This window comes from Microtus ochrogaster, linkage group LG5 (genome assembly GCF_000317375.1).
Source record: "Microtus ochrogaster isolate Prairie Vole_2 linkage group LG5, MicOch1.0, whole genome shotgun sequence".
Lineage (NCBI taxonomy): Eukaryota > Metazoa > Chordata > Mammalia > Rodentia > Cricetidae > Microtus > Microtus ochrogaster.
In genome coordinates this window covers 40,476,892-40,482,455 of record NC_022031.1, presented here as the reverse complement: position 1 = coordinate 40,482,455, position 5,564 = coordinate 40,476,892, and the positions used below count along the sequence as shown (strand labels likewise).

The 5,564-nt window shown below is 36.6% G+C and overlaps 1 protein-coding gene across 1 annotated transcript in view; it reads right to left on the bottom strand.

The window, feature by feature from the left end:
- Dcaf10 (DDB1 and CUL4 associated factor 10) overlaps window positions 1-5,564 on the bottom strand; it is a 45,827-nt gene that overhangs the window by 20,851 nt on the left and 19,412 nt on the right. The gene's annotated exons all lie outside the window — the stretch shown is intronic.

The following is a 5,564-nucleotide window of genomic DNA, read 5'->3' as shown; positions in this document are numbered from 1 at the left end:
GGGAGGGGGAGGGGAGAGGGGGAGGAAGGGAAGGAGGAAGAAAGGGAGGGGAAGGGGGAAGGAAGGAGAAAGGAAAGGAAGGAAAGAACTCCAGAAAAAAAAGGTTTAATAGAAAACAGACTTTAAGGATTCGACTGCTCAAGGGACACTGTATTAAACAAAAGATTCTAATAGAGATTTGTTACAAGTAATGCCTCTTTCTATCTATTTATAACAAATTTACATACAAAACTTGCGATTTGAAGTGCCACCATTTAAATCTATTAATTCAAAAGCATTCCCAAAATAATCTCAGATGACATTTTATTAGTGATGACTGTAAGACAGACTTATGCTTATGCTACTTATGCTATAATGTAGACTTTTTATAATTTTTACTAATTTCCAAATCCTTAGTAACAACATATTTTCCCAGTCCTTAGTAACAACATACAAACACTTATATACTGACCATTCACTTTTGTTTGTTTAATAGTAGTATAGTATCTTTAGCAAATACTGTTACATACAACTTCATAGTCTCCAGTAGAACAAATAAATTCTGGAGCTTCTTCCAACATAAAATTATATATAATTCTGTCTAAAATAAATATCAATATCCACACACAACACCATGACCTTACTGCAATTTATCATGGATTTGTCTCTTTTACTTGCTTATAAGCCAATAGCCTATTTATTCCCAGGCTGTCTCCCATCCAATACTAAACGGACTTAACCTCTGCTCAGAAGTACGGCACGTGAACCTGCCTAGCACATTCGGGGCAGTATGGCCGTAGACTTACTTACAATGGCTTTAATTCTAGGCTCACCTTCTTCCTCTTCCTTAATTTTGTTTTCATTTTAATATTTAGCTGTCATTTCTTCCAGGAAGCCAGCACCTTTTTTTTTTTTAAATAAAATTCAGTCTTCTTTATCTAGTCTAGAGTAGTTCACAAATATGCTAAGCTCCCCAATCACTCTTTAATTTTTGGGGGTGCATTGTGGTGTACTTGTATGTGCACATACATGTATGTACAGGTTCACTTATGGAGTCAGAGGCTATCTTCCTCTATTGTTCTTTACAATAGAGGAAGGGGATCTTGACTGAAGCTGAAGCTTGCTACTTCTGCTAGAAGAGTTAAAAGTGAGTACCACTGAGTCCAGCTTTTTGGTGGATGCTGGCGAGCTGAACTGAGATTCTTATGCATGCACTTTATCTACTGAGCTATTTTCCCACCCCAGTGCTTTACACTTCTAGACAGGGTTTCTCTGGCTGTCTGGAACTTGCTAAATAGACTAGGCTGGTCCCCACACTTCTTTCATAATATTTAACACTGTGATATAAGGAGCAATTTTAGAAAGCTATAAACTCCTTGAAGACAGGGTAAAGTACCTATCATATGATTAGAGCTGCAGCGCCAAGCACATGTGCTTATTTATTTAATTTACTTAAAGACGGGGTATCATATAGCCCAGGATGGCCTCAAACAACACTGAACTTAGGATTGTCTCACTGCAGGAGTAGGCTACCATGCCCAGTTTATGTGGTGCTGAAGATCAAACACAGGGGTTCATGCATAAAAAGCAATCACTTTACCAACTAAGCTAGATTTCTAGTTCTATCTGTAAATGTTTATTAAATAAATGAATTAAAGAAATTCATTACCCAGAAGACAAAAACACATTGTTACATAAAACTATTATGTGAAATAAGCAAAATAAAGAGAAGGGTTAGGAAAGAGTACAATGAGAACTGACTAAAAATGAATAGGAACTTCCAGGGGTAAGAAACACAAAGGTATGTAAAAGATTGCTATATGTGGTCGAGGAGACAAATGGGCAATCTACTGACTTACTGCAGTGATTCCCTGCTGTGGGAGCACATTCTGCTCCTTCACCCAATAGCCTTTAAGAGACCAGGCCCAAGTGGGCTGGTATCCCAATGGCTTTTCTCCTCCTTCCCTGCCTCCTCTAAACAGGATCTCACTATGTAGTGACCTAGTTAACCTGAAATTCATTATGCAGACCAGGCTGACCTCAAACTCACTGAGAGCCTCCTGCCTCTTCCTCCTAAGTGCTGGAATAAAAGGTATGTACCATCACTTCTGGCCACTCCAAGACTCTTAAGAGAGTGAGATGATTTCATAGGAATTTTAAGATCATTTAGATGACCAGATCCCCAAACTTTTGGGTTTTTATTTTAAAAGTTAAGTAAGATCGAAAAAAATCAACTTTTCAGTATTTGGTAATAAAATAACTAAAGTAATCATTGCATAAAAGATATTTTTTTTTTTTTGAGACAGGGTTTCTCTGTGGCTTTGGAGCCTGTCCTGGAACTAGCTCTGTAGACCAGGCTGGTCTCGAACTCACAGAGATCTGCCTGCCTCTGCCTCCCAAGTGCTGGGATTAAAGGCGTGCGACACCACCGCCCGGCTCTGATAAATTTTTTATACTGGTAAAGAGACTAAATCATATAGTAGTAAAAGTAGTGTGTAGATAAAGATATTATCTATGGCAATTTTAATTCCAAAATATGTATATGTACAGAAAGTAAAGTATTACGATAGCCCTTGGATACATGGCCCATTCCTCTCCAGTTAACACTTAGAATAGCCTAGAAAGCTGTAACTGTTGGGCTGGGATGTAGTTCAGTTGGTAGAGTGCTGCTTAGTATACACGAAGCAATCCCAGTATGTACTTAGAAGGCAAAAGTAGGGGAATCCTAAATTCAAGGTCATCTGTGGCTATACAGTGAGTTCAAGGCCAGCCAGAGTTATGCAAGGGTTACTTAAGACGCTGTCTTAGAAAAGGAAAAGTTATGAGATGTTTCTAACTCTACATTCTTTGACATGTAGGAGCTCCTCTTGCACAAACACTAAAATCTGTCTGATCAGAACCTCTCAACTGTGCCCACAAAACTCTAAGTTGGCTATAAAAGCTCTGGATGGACTTCTGTCTGGAGGAGCTAAGCTCTCTATTTGAGGAAAACTGGAAAAGGATAAAGGCAACTGAAAGTGCATTCTTTTAGGACTTACATCTCACTGTCCAAGTCAAAATACTGTTGAATATTTAACAAAAACTAAAAAAAAAAAAAATCACAAAAAGAAACTCTTCATTTAATAACTACATGTAAATTCTTAAAACTGGATTAAATCTTGAGTATTTTTTGATATAATATCTGCAATGAAATTATGATAGAATATTTTATCTTCCCTTCATATTTGGGGTTTGTTCTATAATGAAGATCACTTTCCCATAAATCCTCAGATTTTATCAACTGTTCCAAGAGCCAGTGAGATATTCACAAAATTCTAGGTATCTCTTGTGCCATTATTTCCATTGCTTTTTTCTGACATTTTTCATCTCAGATCGCTATTGCCAATGATTTTACATGTATCTTGACCATTTCTCTAGTATCACTTTCAGTTTTATGAAATTACACATGCATTTCCCCTCAGCTGGCAAATACTGTATTTGTCTTATATTGTGTGAAATAAACACAAGAACCCAGGAACAACAAATAGTTAAGTAATGCTACATTGATTGTTGCCAATCACTGAGTGTATATTCTTAGTTTTACCTTGAGGCTTTCCCCTTACAACCTCATAATTACAGGGCTCTAGATTGCTATATGGACTCTTACATATAGTATAAAGTTCTCAGGAATAAGAAGCCTACAAAATGTATTTTAACATAAACATTTTTCTTAAAACATGAACAGAAAATATTCTCAACTATCATTATTATTATTTTACAAAATTAACAACCTGCAAAACTAAAAAATTAACTAAAAGACATGACCAAGAATGTGCAAAATGACTGCCTTGAATGAAACCAAAAAAATATATGTATGCCCACACCTCCACAGTGTTTACAGAGAGGCAGTCTCATGGACCCATGTATGATTTCATTTCTACTACTTCCTGTATATGAAGCCTTGAAGAAATCTCTTTATAAAAGTCATTATTTCCTTATTTCTTAAAACAAATATGGCATTTATCTCACATGAAGATATGATAAACATCAGAGTAGCTGAGGCAGATAGACCACAAGTTCAAGACCAGCCAGACCAGCCAGCCTGGCAAGACCTTACCTCAAAAAACAAATGTAAACATTTTTAATTAATCTGTGTGTGTTTGTGTGTGTACATGTTTGTACACCCACTCTTTGGTGCACATGTGGAGTTGGTTACACCATGTGGATCCCAGGGATTAAACTCAGGCTGTCAGGTTTGGCAGCAAAGCACCTGTTGTCCCCGACTCATCCAAATTTTTAAAAATCTTGAACAATATAGCATATTAAAAGTGTTTTACTGGTTTGAAACACAATAAAGACTCAATAAATGTATGTTAGTATTATTAAGTAGTGCACACGTAAGTTCATGCACCCAGAGACCTTTCAGATCCTTAACCTCTTAGGTTACTTGTGCTTCTACACAAACTTCAAAATCCATTTTCCTAGATTCAAATTTGTAGGCACGTGTGCTGTGGCAGCACGCTGACAGTAGCACATGAGAGTTGACACTGATGAAGAATTCAAACAGGTTAGTCAAATGTCACTTTGAGTAGGGGCAAACAACTTGACACAAGTCTATTCTTTTTGAGATAAAAGAATTTTCAATTATAAAATATTAGAAATAGAGACAATTAAAATGAATATAACAAACACCTGTGATACCCACCACCCAGCTTTATCAAATTTTAACATTTCGTTATCTTTCAGAATTGTCTGAAAATATAAACATTTGAAGTACATTGCGAGTCCCTCCCCGAGCCCATTCCCCTCCCTCCCTCTCCAGAGGGAACCACTATCCAAAATTTGTCATTCCCCATGCACATGTTTCATACCACAAATTAATATGTATGTATCCATCATTCCATACTTTTTATATCCAATTGATTCTGGAGATAGTTACTGAGCACCCACCATGTACAAGGCACAGTTCTAGGTGCTAGGATAAAACAGAACAAATGCATGCCTTCATCAAGCTTACGTTTGTGAAGCTGTACAATTTTATATAAATGGCATCACACCATACAACTCAATCTACAATTTGCTTTTCTGTCTCATCCTTACACTTCTGGGATGTTTTTGGTTCATTTAACTGATGTATAGTATTCCATTGTACACTAAACTTTATCTGCTTTCCTCTTAACAGATAATCAAGTCATTTCTACCTTCTTTTTTAGTCTAATGCTGTAACGAACCTTCCTCCCTTATGCACCTAATTCACATGGTTACGGTGTGTATTAATTTCTTAAAAGTATGATGACTCTAGTTTTACCAGGCATTGCTGAACTGTTTGAAAACTGTATTACCCATTTAGACTGTCAATATAACTAAGGGTTACTTCTCATCACTGCCAATACCTGTATTTCTTCACTGACAGCTGATGAGCTTGAAAACCTTTCAAATGTACTGTGATTCTTTGCATGTTTTGTTGGGAGGCTTAACATACTCGAGATCCTTCTGCTCATGATTGGAAGTATCTTCTATCAGCCTTTGTCTTCCCATTACTGTTAGGTTTTCTTTTCTTTCTTCTTTCTTCCTTTCTTTCCTTCTTTTCTTTTTTTTTTTTTTTT